Source organism: Scleropages formosus, chromosome 6 (assembly GCF_900964775.1).
Source record: "Scleropages formosus chromosome 6, fSclFor1.1, whole genome shotgun sequence".
NCBI lineage: Eukaryota > Metazoa > Chordata > Actinopteri > Osteoglossiformes > Osteoglossidae > Scleropages > Scleropages formosus.
Window position 1 is genome coordinate 16376460 of NC_041811.1, and position 16905 is coordinate 16393364.

The 16905-nt window shown below is 39.6% G+C and overlaps 1 long non-coding RNA gene across 1 annotated transcript; it reads left to right on the forward strand.

The window, feature by feature from the left end:
* The first annotated feature begins 2584 nt into the window (after positions 1 to 2584).
* LOC108925118 (uncharacterized) lies at positions 2585 to 16324 on the forward strand. Its single transcript, XR_001965381.2, has 4 exons — positions 2585 to 2925; positions 4209 to 4277; positions 7542 to 7601; positions 14924 to 16324. It is a non-coding gene; the product is annotated as an uncharacterized LOC108925118 (long non-coding RNA).
* Positions 16325 to 16905: the final 581 nt, after the last annotated feature.

The following is a 16905-nucleotide window of genomic DNA, read 5'->3' on the forward strand; positions in this document are numbered from 1 at the left end:
ACCGCTGTTGAGTTCTGCGAGGCCGAGCAGACGTGCCCCGGATTTGGAAAGCTCAGCAGCGGGGCGGCTTGCGACATTTCGGCACGGAAGGTGTCGCGCGTTTCTTGACGAGACGTCCTGACGGGGCACGTCGCCTGTGGCGCGGTGACGCTCACCGGGAATGTCGCGTTGCAAGATTTGACACGGGCTCGGTCGCGAAACGGGCCTCGGCGTCCCTCTGACGTGCGACTTCAAGGCACCCCCAAAAGCCAGGGGAAGAGCCCGATTCTCCAGGAGGTCATGCTTCGGAAGGCGCGGGCACCGGTTCTCCCGCGGTCGGAACGCCTCTTACCGGAAACGACCGCATCGGCCGCTTCCGGCAAGCCCAAGCAAAAGGTGCGCTGCTCAGACGCCCGGAGGGAGCGAGCCAGCCGGGGACATCCAGGCTGCGATGGCCGAGTGCTTAAGACGGTGGGGGTTCCCTGCTCGCAGCGGCGGGTGCTTCTGGCAAGCCCGAGCGAAAGGTGCGTTACCTAGCGGCGTGAATGGCACGCCTCTCGCAGGTTTTAATGTTGATCGTGTTATGTTAAATTTTTTAAAGATGTGTTTAAAACATCGTTACCATTGATCTCTGAATAAATGTGAAATTTACATTCAAGTAAGGAGTTTTAAAGAACAGTGCCTATGTTCTCAATACCATTATATATTTCCTTGGTATGCAGTAGAATATCATATTTTGGCCCTTATATTGGGGAACCTGAAATCTTTCCTTACCTTGACGTGTTCGTGGTTTATGGTATTTACAATACCTCCTTATGTAATTCTGTATGGTAGGGTTGTGTCAACACCCCTTCGCTTCCTGCATGAGAACGACCCCTTACTGTTGTTTTAGTTAACAGAGGAATCTCCTGGTATTACAGTAGAATTAGTGTGCGTTCGTTTTTCTTTTCGTTCTGTACAACAGTACATGAACGTCTTAGGAAATATTCAATATTATTAGTGTAATTTTAAGCACTTCAGACTGTTAATGAAATAAAACTTTTCTTCTCGTCAAAATAATTATAGTTTCTTCGTGTAACACTACAGAAAAGTATAACGTAGTATTCTTGGCGTTGAGCAGATAGAACCTTTTCATCAATAGTGCTCCAGATATTTTAAAATCATCATAAAATTAAAAATGATCAGAATTTTAAACTACTTTTCTTTATAAATTCATTAATTTTTTTATACATTATGATTATAAATTAAACATTAATAGCGGTAGACCAAAAACGTAGTCCATATAGACGCGATTTGCATTTATACCGTACATACTTGAGCATGACAGAGAATGTTCTTGCCAGAATTCTTGTATATCTCCTAGTCAAATCTTAGCTTTTATCTTTCAGTGCACGGGAGGAAAAAAGTGTAAAAAAGTGGGCATGAAAATATTCTCTGCTTTCATAATTCCCTGCGAATGGAAGGTATACGGGAAGTTATAACGCCTCTATTTCGGATTTCCACCATCTTTTACGCTCGATTATTCGACTATTCTATAAACTATGGATGGGTAGCATAAAAGTATGCATTTTATTTCACGCAACACTGCGAGCTTTCAAAGTGTTATGTTCTGAAGGTCTGTCTAGTAGGGGAAAAGAAAATTGTAAAGGACAAGGGTTGGTTAAAACAGCGCTAATCACACAGGCTAAAAAAATCGACCAACAACATGATATTAAAACATATTCCATTGCGAAAAAGACTAAATCACTTGTAAATAAAACGGTGATTAAAAAATGTTAATGTTGCCATTTCATAATTTCTTTTACCACCCTCCTTTTACTCTTTCACTGCATGAAAATATATGTTTTGTTGAGACTAGTAAATATGTTCTACACAATGTCGGAGAAACAGAATTTTCTGCAACACCCTAGAATTCATGGCTGCATCCATAATCTTGCGAAGACGTATTGAGAGGTTTAAGGTTAACCAATCATATTAACTTAAATTTCAACGGGTATTCCTCATTGGTCTGCACAAGTAATAAAGCCTCCAATGGCTTTTGCTTTGGGAGGAGCTTTGTAACAATAGGCGGTCGCCAAAGTCGGTGTCTCCTCATTGGAGTATGGTATGTTCCAGGCGAGTATCTGGCTGTTTTTAGTAATTCTGTTGATCGTTTTGACAGGGATGTTATGTGACGATAAATTTTACGTTGCGAGAGCTTTGAATGTTTCGACGGTTTTATTTAAAATGTGAATTTAACGACATTTAATAGCCGCACATTTGGTTTCATTTGATATTTACGTTCGCCTCACATACTTTTAGATAAAGTCGTGTGTTTCCCATTAGGCTGCGGCTGTCGCTCGTTTTTCAGCGGAGCTGCTCCCTCTCCGGCTCATGTCCGCGCCTCAAACAGCCTTACTTCGAGTCGTTAGCACAGACTCACTCTGTCACTGTGAGAATCCAATCGAAAGCATTGCGACGTCTTTCTCGCGCTCGTCGTTGGGCTGTGAAGTTCACACAGGGCTGTCCAACCAATGGCAGCGCGTTGTGGGGGATCTTTGTAGGAAGAGGGGTTTTTGTGCTGCTCTTTGTTCTGATTGGAGCGTGCCGGCGACGCTTCCAGACAGTGTGGGGACCTTCAGTTGTGAATATTGCGGAGTAAGCAGTCTGGCAGCGCCGAAGACGAAGGGGGGAGGGAGGGAGGTGGGGGGACTAGGGACGGGAAGGGGGAGGAAATTGGCCCGGGGCTAGCAGCCATCAGAATTAGCTCATTGTTAAGAATACAGTTCGGCACAGACACGGCCAGTCGGCTGGAGGCAGCCTTGGAGTGGGACTCATCCCCCAAGGCTGCGTGCACTCATAGAGTGTACAGTTTTTTTTCATTGTTGAAAAGGTAGCAGCGCATTTTGTTAACTTTGAGTCAGATGAGGGAGAAGGCTGCAAGGCGCGGACGGGAGCTTTTTGTCTGTAAGTACAGCTACTGAATCAGCCCCCCTCCCCTCTCTCCCTCCCTCCCCCGGCATTGTACCAGCAGCAGAGCTTGTCTGTTTTAATAAGCCGCAGCCGAAGCTTCGAGTTGAGGAGTTTAGGGACTGCGCCTGACAGGATGGCGAGCCGACTGGGACCGCTGCTGCGTGCACTGACTAGTTTAGCTAGCAGAGCAGTGCCTCTGCTCCCATTGTTGGTATTAGTGCCGTCCATCTCGCATGCTGGAGCGGTTGGAATGTCGTGCTGCATGTCGCCTCTCAAGGTTTATTGAGCACTTCCACGTAGGATTTTGCGCTCGGTCACACACGTTTAGCAACACTTCCTCGCAAAGTGACTTGTGTGTGTGTGTGTGTGTGTGAGTCGCCACGATTAATAACAGCTATATACTAGGTTAGGTGGTTAGCCTGTAAGCTAGCCTTTCAGCCAGCCGTCTGCGATCCTTTGTTCTGGACAGAAGAGAAGGGGGACTTTGAGCGAGTTGCACATGCCATGGCATGGTGGGGCTTGGGACCACTGCTCTGTTTATTTCTGCCTTCTGTGTGTCCTGCATAATTGGCAATAATCTCTTTTTGCCTCAGACGGAGTAAAAATAAAAATGTCTCGCTGGCTAGCAGCTGTGCGTGTCAATACTTCTACTAATCGGCTTATATGAAACTGTTCGCTACCAGACAGTGTTTGAATAACTAAACTAATCGCGCACGGGTGAGTAGGTGCAGGTTCGCCATCCTATATATATATTTGTTGCCGTGATGTCACTGGCTAGATAGCTAGTATCAGATAGTCACTGCATTACTGTATTTGGCCGTGTCCTTAGACAGAGTTCATCGGCGACGTAATTGCGTTAATCGCGCCATCATCATCGGCACGATCCGGTAACTTTTTCGGCGCGGCGCCGTGTCCGTTTCATGTAAATTTTTTTTTTTTTTTCCAGGACGCGCGCGGGCAGGTGCGCGCCAAGTCGGCGCGTCCTATATTTAGACACAAAGCAGATGAAGTCATGCATAGTCCCCCTCAGTGAGCGTACATTCGTTTCGTCTTCGGAGTGGTGGTACCGTTGATGATGACGACGACGAAGGAGTGGTGATGCAGCATCCATCGTGCAGCCAGAACCGTTCGTTCAAACTCAAAACTGTTGCCCGCGACGACCCGGCGAAGTAACGGCCGGTTGTGCGCACGGAGACCAGACCGGGTCCACCCAGGCACATCTGACACGTAATGCCATTAGGGTGAACTAATGTGAGATGGACTCCTTTGTGTTGCAGGGCTCGACCCTCCCGTGGAACAGAGACAGACACTGCGGTCGGTCCCAGTGCTGCTTCTCCACAGTCATGGTGAGGACATTTCTGTCCGTGTTTTCTCTTCATTTTTTTTTTTTTTTCTTTCTTTTATGAGACGTTTCATATATTGTTGTTCGCGAGATACGATGAGTGTCTGTAGGTCCCAGGGGCTCCGGCTGTTTTTGCTGATGAAGAAAGCCTTATATTTTTTTTTTTTTTTTTGCATATATATAGGAAATGCTGTATTTCCCAGTGAATGTATTCCTTGCAGATTTGCATTAATGATCCAGTATAAATACACTAACGTAGTGCATTCTGAATAAAAAAAAAATTCTACCTCGAGTACATATTTAATTTTCACCGTTTCCTTTTGTGTGCGCCTTTTTTTTTTTTTTAATGTCTAATCGCCTTTATTTCGTGCGGTCTTGTGTAGGTTGGAAATGCTCATGGAAGCAAGCATCATGCATTTAAAATGTTATTTTTGTGAATTGGAGAATATTGCCCTCTGGTCAAGAGACTTAAATTTTACATAAAGTGTTTAGCTGGGGAAACGGAGGGAATGTTTGTACAAGTATATTGATTTTAATTCATGAAAATACATTCGGGTAAAGTCTTAAAGATTCACATTTGATAGCCTCAACATAATGCACACCCTATATATGCAGCATATTTAAATTTGTATGTTGCAGCAGTTAGTATCTGGAGGAAATATGAATTGGTCACTGAAACGCACACGGTGTTGGGATGGTCGCTTATCGCGCGAGTATCGGCTTGCAGGAAACGCACACATACGTATTGCTCCTTGGGTGAACAGCGGAAAAGCCACCTTCGAGGCCCACCATCAGGATAGTGACTGTCCTTTCTTGACGCTGATGGAGGAGGAATGTCCTGACTATTGCAGCGCGATTCGGTTAACCTTTTAATTTCCGGTGTAGGGATTTAAGTCGAACTACGCATGCGCCGCCGTTCTTGACACGGGAAGGTACGGCATTAAAATTGTTAAACGTGCCCTTGGTTCTCGTGTATTCTGACTTGCAATGCAGCACTTTAGTGTGGTATGAAAAATTGCATGCTTATTAGCACCTGACTACGTGACTTTTGCGTGCTGTTTGATTTAGGATAATGGCCTGAGAAATAACTTTTTTTTGGGAAATTGCAGCGGACATGCATTTTGGTCAAGGTTTAATTGACTGTTTGAGAGTGAAGTGTTAATGTTTATTGACCCCTCTACCCTTCTGCGGTTAAAGGTATGGGGGGGGGAAAAAAAAAAACCACTTAAGGTTTATTTGGGGGAAGGATAAATGTTACCTTACAGACAAGTTAATTTGATCACTTTTTACAGGACTGTTGGCCTAGTTGATGAAATTCATCTTTAAAGGAGTATCAGGATATAGTAAAATATTTTCGAACTTAATGGTGATGTTTAGCAACAGTTAACTGAAACATTTTGTGCTGTGTAGTGTTTTTATCCAGGTTTACCATTCAGTCATGTCTGAACTATTTAATGTTCAGTTACTCTGCTCTAGCAGTAGATCTGCTGGACGACTTCTTTTTCATAAGTGCCTGGCACGTTTGTCTGAATGATTTGCATTCTGGCACCTTAGAAATTTGATTATCTAAAATAGATTTTACAAAATGTAAGAATCAACTGAAAATCAGATCATAAATTTTCATAATCCAGTAGACCTATGTGGGGAAAAGTTTTGCATAAAACAAGAGTGTTTGACTGTCATGTTTAGAATATGGTATTGTTTCTTTTAGAAATATGAGACAAATGTTTTATGTTGTAAAGTTAAAACTACTCTTTGTAACTAAAAGACTGAGATATACTTCACTTGTTAAATAGCCTTCGGTCTGGGAATTATGTCCAAATGTAGTTGCTCTGCAGACCAGTGTTTTCTAGCACAACGCAGCATTTAGGAATTACAGCAAATTTTGTCTAAGGAAACACATGTAGGCACAGTACAAGTTGCTTCAAAGGTAGACATTTCTACTGGTAAATAGCACAATGTTAAATGCTTCTGGTTGCTGTCAACAGAACGGGCCTGGGCCTATGCCTATGCCTGAGACGTCTCTTGTTTGAATCTGTGGGTTCATTGGGTTCACATGGCCTCAATGGCAGACAGCCTCTGGCAGGGGGAGGGAAAAAAAAAAAATGACCTTGTTTCACAGGATTTGGATGCGCTCCAAGTTGCAACAGCACAGTGGATGGGATCCTAGCAGGTGGCTTAGCCTACTGTAAAATCCATATGCCTTTTTTTTTCTTGTGAGAATATTTTGGATTAGAAATGCATATTTTGTTTGTTTGTGCATTTAATTTTGCATATTTAGAAATTAATGGGGATTTTTAAATATCTTGCATTCACTTTTTAAATGATTACTTTGGAATCCTTTTAGTTTTTTTTTTTTTTTTTTTTAAGTAAAAATTAGAATTTTTGAACATTTCTTTTAAGGAAAATTCTTTTGCAAAATGCTCATGATTTGGGCCTGATCTTTTTTCTTTATACTACAAAATGTGATGGTGAATATGTTTGTGTATAAAAGAACAAGATCTGATTTTCTGTGAAGGTGTCTGTTATCATATTTATATTTAGTAGCTACCAAACCAAAAAAAAAAAAAAAAAACAACTTGATCTCAGGTAATGTCATTGAGCCAGGTATGAGTAATTTTTCATGGCTGGATTGCAAATACAGTTAATAAATGGCAGAAATACTCAATTTTTCAGTTTTTATAATACATTAAATCATAATGAAATCTTTTATGATCACACTATATGGTAATGTGGACACTTAAATCCATATTTTCTTAAACCTTATCATTCAGTCCTTTGTAAAAGAATCACAAAATTGAAAATTAGTGTGACAAAAGCTTCCTGTGCTAGTGTTTTCATGCTGTTGCAAAGCTTATTGTTTTACTTACGTTTCCAAATAGTAAACATAACTGTTGCTAATAACTTCAATGTTATCCAGTCACTGCCTCCTGTAGGGAAATTAATGTATTCCAAGATGGTTTCTTTAGCTCATAGACATTGTTGGGAAAAGGAAAACATGGTGTTCACAGGTACAGTTTTGTTGCACTTTTTTTTTCTTAGTGTGAAGAGCATGTTAGTTTTTTTATAGCTAGCCCTGAGTCTGACGTAAGTTTTAGATGGAGGTACAGCTTTCACACTATGATTCACAAAAGAAAAGAAACTGTAATATATGTTTCCTTCTAAAGAGAGGTGCCTTCAAAAAGTTCAGATGCATTTTTTGCAGTGAGTTCATTGAAAACTAATGTTGAAAATTTGGTTTTACAGTACAATGTCTTACTATCTGCAGATACCAGCACCTGTTTTGAACTGAACTGAAACCAGCATTCATAATGGAGGATTCCCAGAGGTAACTAGCACATGAAAATAATCTTGATATTTGATTGTTGCTTTTAATGCAGTTTGACAACAAACAAAGAAAATATCCAGAAACTCAATATGCAGAACAGCAGCCAGTCACTGCTTATAAATGTTGCATTGTGGCAAAATACAGTGGAAACTCGGTTTACAAATTTAATTTGTTCCATGTATTCATTCGTACACCGAAACAAATTTCCCCATAAGAAATAATGTATAACAGAATAATTGGTACTACACCCCCAAAAATATTACTAAAAAAAAAATCACTTTGCTAACCAAATCACACAAAATAATCATAGTTTAACCTACCTAACACACTGTTAAATAATATAAAAGACAAATCAATACAATAGAATAAAATGAACATTTGACTGCACTTTACTTTATGAGATCGGTGTACAACTGCCTTGCCCTCGCAAATGATAGCTTCGGACACGTTATCACCCACTAACTGCCTCTCGTTTATCCAGATAAGCAACAACTTCTATTTGTCCTCGATGGCCTGAGACCGTTGCTTTGTTACACTCACTCCTTTGCTTAGGGTATGCACAATACGTACGTACACTAAAGAAAATTGCAAAGAATTTCTCGAATGCGTGCACGAGAGCGTCGATACGAGACGTTCACAACGTGAGGCTACGTATACAACTCGCCCTTGGCGGAGGGTATTCGTTGTCTCCCTACTCGCCCGATGCTTCCCGAAGCGTACCCACGCGTACAGGTTCAAACAGGATGTTGGTGCTCGGAGGCAATCTTTCGAAAACCGAAGAAGTTTACGAATACATGTATTCATAAACAGAATCATACGTACTGAATGTTCGAATACCGAATTAGACGGCCTTGGCTGTTTGCGTGCTGTTCGTATTCCGAGCCACCATTCGTATACAGAAACATTTTATTTATTTATTTATTTATTTATTTTTTTTTTGTATTTGCACTTTGTACTCCGAATTATTCATAAAAAGAGATGTTCGCCAACTGAGGTTCCACTGTATAATGTTCATATTAGTTTATGCTATGATTCTGTTGGAAAGCAATGTCTTTTGCCTGTTTTGCAGAATGACAGCATCTTTGGCACTGGGCAGGTTCCTTATCAAGTTATCTTGGCTGGCTTTTTTTAAATGCTGCCTTGTAACAGTGTTGTATTTTTGCCAAACTAAAGATTTTAGGAAAAAAAAAAAAAAAAATCATGAAATTAGGAATTTTTAAATCACAGGTATGTTTAATGGTTTAGCGTACGTGAATGTTACTATCTGTACTATTATGTCATAGAGGGGAAAAAACAATTGTGTTGCTTGTAAGGGGGTGCAGTGGGTTGGACTGGGTCCTTCTCTCTGCTGGGTCTGGGGTTCGAGTCCCACTTGGGGTGCCTTGCAACAGACTGATGTCCTGTCCTGGGTGTGTCCCCTCCCCCTCCAGCCTTGCTCCCTGTGTTGCCGGGTTAGGCTCCAGCTTCCCGCGATCCTGAATGGGACAAGTGGTTCAGAGTGTGTGTGTGTGTGTGTGTGTGTGTGTGTGTGTGTGTGGCATACGTCATTTTTTGGCGCAGTATTCTCTTTTGATACATTGTCCATTTTATGTTTTCCGTTTCATGTGCTTTCAACTTGACAGGTTTTGTGTGCCTTGGGATGTAAGAGAGTGTGTGGGGTTCCCCCCCCCCCCCCTTTTCTTCCCCTCAATAATCTGTGACCATGCAGGAAATGATGGAACTGTAAAACTTTGGCTTATACATTATCTATTTTCTTCTCATGTAAAACATGACAAATCAGGATTTTTTTTTTTTTTTTAAATGAGCATTAGTTGCAAAATTGATCTCTGTAGACATGTCAGCCATGGACAAAGATCCTTGAGGGACATAATCTCTACCTGCTTTTATCATTCCACTATGTATTTACTTTATCTGTGTCCCTCGTCTGTAACTTTGATGCTCCATGTAAACTGTAGTTTTCACATGACCACAAAGTGACAAGGGTAAAAAAAAAAAAAAACCTGCGTAATGCTATTGTATCAAATTAACATGCATTTAAGATAAATGTCATACATCATGCTTTCATATTTGCTTTGTATTACATCCATCCAGTTTAAATAATAGTAAAAAGGACAGCTGGTAGTACAGTGATTAGAGCTGCCATCTTTGGACCCGAAGGTTTAAGGTTTGAGTCTTACCTGCCGCTATAGTACCCTTTAGCAAGGTACTTGCCCAAAATTCTTCCAGTAAGAAGAAGAAAAAATACCCAGCTGTATAAAGTACCTTAATATTGTAAGTTGCTTTGGAGAAAAGTGTCAGCTAAATGAATAAATGTAAATAACCACCTTCTTCAGAAGACTCAGGGTGAACCAGACCCTGTTGTGCAAACACTGGATGCAAGGCTAGGGGGGTACACCTTGGATGGGATGCCAGTCCATTGCAGGTTAGCAACACATGCATACTCTCACTCATTCATGCACGCAACAGACAATTTAGCATTGCCAGACCACCTAAACTGCATGTCTTTGGACTTTGGGAGGAAACCCACACAGGGAGAACATGTAAACTCCACACAGACTGAACAGGGGTAGGAACCCACATTCTTTTTCACCACCCCGATGGTGCTTGCTGCACCATTGTGCTGCACTATGTTATGTTTACATGTGAAATGACTTCTACTTTTGTCATCCGGGTTTGTGTTGTCTGCACCACAGAAATGTTTTTGAATAAGGTTATAACTGTAACCAATCTTTAAAATGCTGAACAAACCACAAAATGGTCCAGAGAGCTGAGCAGTTAAAACAGCAAGCTTTCTGGAGCAGAAGAGACCACTACTTTAATTATTCTAGGTCTTTCACATATTTTGTCTGAATAAATCATTGTATATGGCTTACTGCTTTATACCTTGTCCTGAATAAAGATGCCTAGAGTAAAGATTTCAGCTTTCCTTTAAAATGGCTAATGATAGTTAATTTTAGATACTTGATGATTTTTTTTTTTTTTTTTTTTTTCTTGATTTCAAAATCCTATTGCATAACCAATACTGGGAAACCACTGGAATTCAAGGGTTAGTTGTTGAAAGTTTGCTAATTAGGTAATGTATTTCTATTCATTCGCAGGAACTGCTTATACCGTACAGGGTGGCAGTGGCCTTGCACAAAATTCAGGGGTACCAGGCTGTTACAGGGTATTCATACACACAAAGTGTAATTTAATTTCTCTGGTAATCACAAATTTTTGGACTGCGAGAAGAAACTTATGGTAGAATACAGAGAAAGTAAACTCTACACAGATTAGGAGCCAGGTTTGAACACACAGTTCAAGAGCATTACCTGCTGTACCATTATCCCACCATGAAGGAAATTAACATTAATATCAAAATTAAGTTAGTGATGTCACATTTGAGCCAGTTTTAATCACAGAGTCATGACAATCTATTGTTCCTGGCAGGATGAAACTTTCCAATGTGAAATATTTCTATTTAAATATTATTTGGGCCAGAGCTCCTTGTAAATATATCTAGCTTTGTAAGTTATGTTGGGTGAATAAGGTGTGGGCTGATACAACTACATAGTGTTTATTGGAAGTCACTTTGGAGAAGGGCATCTGCTAAATGAATAAATGTAAAATAGTCGTGCTCTGTTGAATCAGCAGTATGAGATATTACTCTCGTGGACACTAGTCTACAGTATAACAGCTGACATTCCGTATAGCTTTGTTTTCTATTATTTCATAATTAATGTTGATAAAGTCCTCGATCAAAGTATTTACTGGGTACAGTAAAAATACCCTGTAAATGTATATACATGGTGTGAAAAAAAAATGTTTAAAAGTGACAAAGCTTATTTTTGCAATGTGGTGTCTGAGATATATTATGTAAATAATTAGGCAACTTCTAAAAATGAAGAGACAGCGGGTAGCATAGTGGTTAAAGGGACTGCTGCCTTTGGACCCCAAGGTTGAAGGTTTGAATCCCACCTTTGGTTATAGTGCCCTAGAGGAAGGTACCTATCCTGCATTGCTCTAATAAAATTATTCAGCTATATAAACAGGTGCATAACTGTATGTAGACAATTTTTTTTTAAAGTGGCTTTGAAGGAAAGCTTTAGCTCAATGAGTAAATGTAAAAAAAAAAAAACATAATCAGAATATTCAAGTAGATGTTAATAATCTGCCTGTTTTCTCTGCATCGTTACAGATTAATTGAAGATGAGTACTCTTTGTTTTAAAAGTATAAATGCTAATGTTATTTACATTCAATAAAATGTACTGTTTTGTGATAAAAGCAGATTCACTTCTCTGAAGTAAATTGGTCTATTATTGTTGAGGTTTTGTGCAAGTTCACCTTGTTTGACATTAATCATAATTGCACTGTTGCCATAATGATGCTTACTGAAAATCCACTCCCAGGAATCACAGATGCAAAATAATGCTTTGCAATTGTTCCTAACAAGGAATCTGTTCTAGTGATCCTTTCCCTATGGAAGAGGGTCCTGATTGTTTTGCATAAACCTTGTCAGATTGCTTCCAACATAAATTCTGTAAGATGCTTTAATGTGCCAGTCATACCTACAGTTTATTTAATGTGTTCATTAACTAAAGGAAACCGTTAAATTATTTGGCTGTCAGTTTTACGTTATTAATTTGAACGGGGACAAATTGGCTTTTTTTTCAAATCTTGATACCTATTACCTTAGTTTTACTGCATTCGATATACAGTGGGGTCCATGTCCAGCTGTACTTCTAAGGTGGGTGAAAAAAACATTTAAGTAACTTAAGCTGTATTAAAAGGATTATAAATAAGCAGTTGCATAAATGCAGTCTTTCCTCGGTGCCAATTAATCCATCCTGCTTGAAATATTTTTAGGACCTAAAATAATTCATTTTCTTCTGTTTAAATGAAAGTGTTTCTTTTCTTGTTGCTTAATGACCAAATTTAATATTATATTGCTGATGTGCAGATAGGTTTTTTTGTTTGTATAGCATATAAAAAGTCTTGAAAACAAATTTCTTAGAAAAGCATAGGTTCAATAACAGCACCTGGTGAGATGTAAAAATTTCACAAAAATATATTGCAAATTATAATTTTTTTCATGAGTGAAAGTGTGTTGGGGGTGTGGTGGTGGTGCAGTGGGTTTGCCTGGGCCCTGCTCTCCAGTGGGTCTGGGGTTCGAGTCCTGCTTGATGTGCCTTGTGACGGACTGGCGTCCCAACCGGGGTATGTCCCCTCCCCTCCAGCCTTACGCACTGTTGCTGGGTTAGGCTCCAGCTCCCTGTGACCCTGTATGGGACAAATGGTTTCAGATGGTGTGTGTGTGTGTGTGTGTGTGTGTGTGTGTGTGTGTGTGTGTGTGTGTGTGTGTGTGTGTGTCCACAAGAATATGCATTTGTCTGAAGTCACCAGTAAAAGGTGTTTGCATGTGAACTACTGAATTTTCTAAGTTCATTTACCTAATGATTAGATACAAATTATTTTTCCCTAAATACTAAAGCCTAATCACTAGTTAAGATATACTTGTTCATAACTAAAATCTGCAATATGCATTTTTTGTTGGAATTGGGATTGTACGGATTTATTTTTGCATGGTTGTGATTCTCACTGAGTATTTCATCATTTTCATTGCTATCTTTTTTTTTTTTTGGAAAATAAGGATTTATGAACTTATACTGGCATCTAAATATCACAGTACAGGAATATTTTGATTTAGCGTCTGTTGATCTTCAATAAAAATGGAAAAAATGCAACATTATTACAGAAGTATACAGGTAGTCTCAGAGTTACGTACAACCTGTACTTACGAACTACCCTCTTACTGACCAGAAGCTGATTTTTTTTTTTTTTTTTGTCACTCTTAATTAACAATGAAATGAAAACTTCATAATTAAGCCTCTTATATTAACAATTTGTGTTACTGTATATACAATGATTCGCCATAATAAACGGGCGCTACTTTGCAAAGCGCATCAAAACGTTGCGTGTTTACAGCGTTTTATCGGCTCGTGGGCAGGGCGCATGAGCCTGAGGTAGGACACTTCCTTCTTTTCCCATTAACAGTGTATCATGTTACTGTATTTGGCATTAATTTTTTGGTTTTATCCTCTTAACCATGGCACCAAAGCGTACATGTAATGCAGGTGATGGTGATGCATCCCAGAAAAAGGAAACTATCACAATTGAAACTAAGAAACTATAATTTACTTATTATTAAGTAAATAATAAGGCAAAAGGTGAAATGCCATCAAACAATGGAAGCGAACATTAAAGTTTCTTTAATATTTTCTCACATACACATGCGTTCTCTCTCTCTTTCGCTCTCTCTCTCTATTTCTCTATGAGCACTCGGCCACAAAAGACTCTTCTTCCCAGTTGTGGAATCTCACTCCAGACAACAACCCGCTCGGCGTATTCTCAAACCTACGTCTCTTTTTGCTCAAGTCCTGTCCCTCATCGTTCCCCAGTTCTGTTCCACATCTCTTTGATAATGACCGCCTACCTTGTCCCTAGACCACGATTTTGGATCCTTGCCTCTGTTAGTTCGCTGATCGACTGACCGTTCGCCTGTCCCCAACCAGGAGAACATGTCTAGTCCTTTTGATTCTGAATCCTGATCCTGCCCTTGGTTCCAACCTCCTCTGTGTCCTCTGTTCATCATGATAGTAGTAACATCTATTATTATCTCTTTCTATGTCTCTCTCTATTATAAATACTGTAGTTACATTTAGGGGGGTGCGGTGGCGCAGTGGGTTAGACCGGGTCCTGCTCTCCAGCGGGTCTGGGGTTCGAGTCCCGCTTGGGGTGTCTTGCGACGGACTGGCGTCCCGTCCTGGGTGTGTCCCCTCCCCCTCCGGCCTTGCACCCTGTGTTGCCGGGTAGGCTCCGCGACCCCGTATGGGACAAGCGGTTCAGAAAATGTGTGTGTGTAGTTACATTTACTATTATTAATATCATTCTGTTGTATTATTATTATTATTATTATTATTACTGTATTGTTATATTAAAGGTGTTTTAGTGTATCCAGTGTTTCTTTAATGTTTTTTCTTGTATAGAAAGGTACACGATATAATATACTAAGTGAGACGTTTGACAAATTGATATTAGATACCCACCATACCTAACTGTTCTGACTTGCGTCAAAATCTGACTTAAAGACAGACTGAGGACATGGAACTTGTTCATAATTCGGGGACTGCCTGTATTTAGTTACATGAGAAAATACATAGGCTTTTCTGCATGTGGGATATATGTGTTGCAGTTTCTTGATAACATCTGGGACACCAATAGTTGTTTTTACATAGTTGAGATTTTAACACTTTCTTTGTTTTTTCCTTCCATTCCTTCTTAGAGACATCTTCAGGTTTCCTTCGCTGGTCAAAGCAAAGAGAAACAACGATGCAAAACCAACATTCCTTTCACCTGATGTCGGATAAACATAACTGCAACCAAATCAACAAATGGAAAAGAAACAAGTATCTTCTGTATATTTTAATTCCCTGAATCATGTATCTTCTACTCTGATAGATATTGATCTGTGGATTTAGTTAAGATAATGACACATATGGGGTCTTCTTCTTCTTGTCTGTTAATGTAATTGATAACCTGTAGGTATACTTGGGACTCTAAGCCTTGATGATGCGTATTTTTTGGGATAACCATTAAATGACATAAAGCAGCTCAAGACAGACCCAGCAGACTTGAGTTACAGCAGTGACTGTACCACTTGTCCGTGTTTACAAACTCCACAGGTGGCCTCCCAGGCCTAAAACCTTGCAGCAGCATGTCTTCCACTTGTCCACTGTACACAACCAAATGGCTGGTTCCTTCTCTTTCCATTTACACACACTCTTGACAGGATTTTACTGAGGCTGAGAGTCCCCATTATCCAGTTTAATAACTAAACGCTTGGTAGATTTCATTCAGTTCTTTTTGTTCTTGTTAGTGTTCTTGCTTTTTTATTTTTATTTTGCTTGTATAAATTCATATGGTAGACATGTATGTTGTGATGTATAGAAATAGCTGTAGAAATGCATTGTTTCCTTGTGGTAAGTGACTGAGATGCTGCCACGGATTTGAGACACTGATAAATGGTGCTATTTTGGAATTTTATCTGCTCCTTGGTAAGGTAGCTCAGATGGGTTTTATTTACATTTTTCATGTTCTAAGAAGGTATTGGTTCTTTGTTGTCTGGTTGTTGTAACTTGGTCTGGATTGACTTATTTTTCTGCCGTTTTCTGTGTGGCTTTCTTATTGGGTGTAAGATAATAATTAAATAAAAATGCAAAAGGCAGATGGCTCTTAAGAATAATGAATTTCATGCAAGGTTATTCCTGAAGTACATAGGGGCGGGAGCAATCACAAAACTGCAATCTTTAGTATTTTCCCTTTAATGCCAAGATGTGCAATTAAGTGTATCAGATGAAATCCCCAGCACTAAGACACTTTTAAAAAGATAGCATTTGTCAGTATCTGACAGTGCATGTGGCCATGAGTGAGTTTTCCCTTTTAACATTTACAAATAAATCATGAGACAATATTAACATTCACTAGTAAAGATTCAGCCAAAGGGCCATAGAACTGGACATTGGAAGCAGTCACAAGGAAACATTGGAAAGACACCACCATGATCTGCAGCCAGTCTCATTTAATTTGTGCCGTATGTGCAATGTGCATTGTTTCTTTAGGCATGCTAAAAAGCAGTCCTGAAATTAATCAATTTCTCTGAAGTTGAAAGCAAAAAAAAAAAAAACAAAAAACACAAAAAAAAACAAAACGATCAAATGGGCCTGAGCACACTTTTTTTTTTTTTTTTCCCAGGTGGGTTGGGTTTCTGGGTTCTGAAAAATAGCTGCATCTCCTTTGCTCACCAGCGTTACAGTTCAGCAACCCCAGAACTATCCTTGATGTACTGTATCTGACTTTAATCACATAATGCATCTAAATCTCTGTCTAAAAGCAATGTCAAACTGAGGAAAGTATGTAATATAAAAACAAGACAGTTCAGTGCTTTCATTAACCTTTTTTAATTCTCTGCAATTCCATTATACAGTACTTGAATAATTTTGTAATAAATCTTAAGACTATCCTTCAGTGGAAAAGTAAACCAAAAAGCTTAATTTTGTATTTTTAGTGATTAACATCGAATATAGCGCCATTCTGTATTTGCAGTTTTGTCTTTGCTTCCTGTCAGTTCATACCATCTACAATTCTAATATAATAACCAACTTGAAAGCCAACCTTAGTTCTTTTATCGTCTTGTTTTCCTATTGGGGATCCCCCCGAGCCTGTTTTAATCTTTCCCTTATTTTTTTGCTGATGACTGCATGTTTT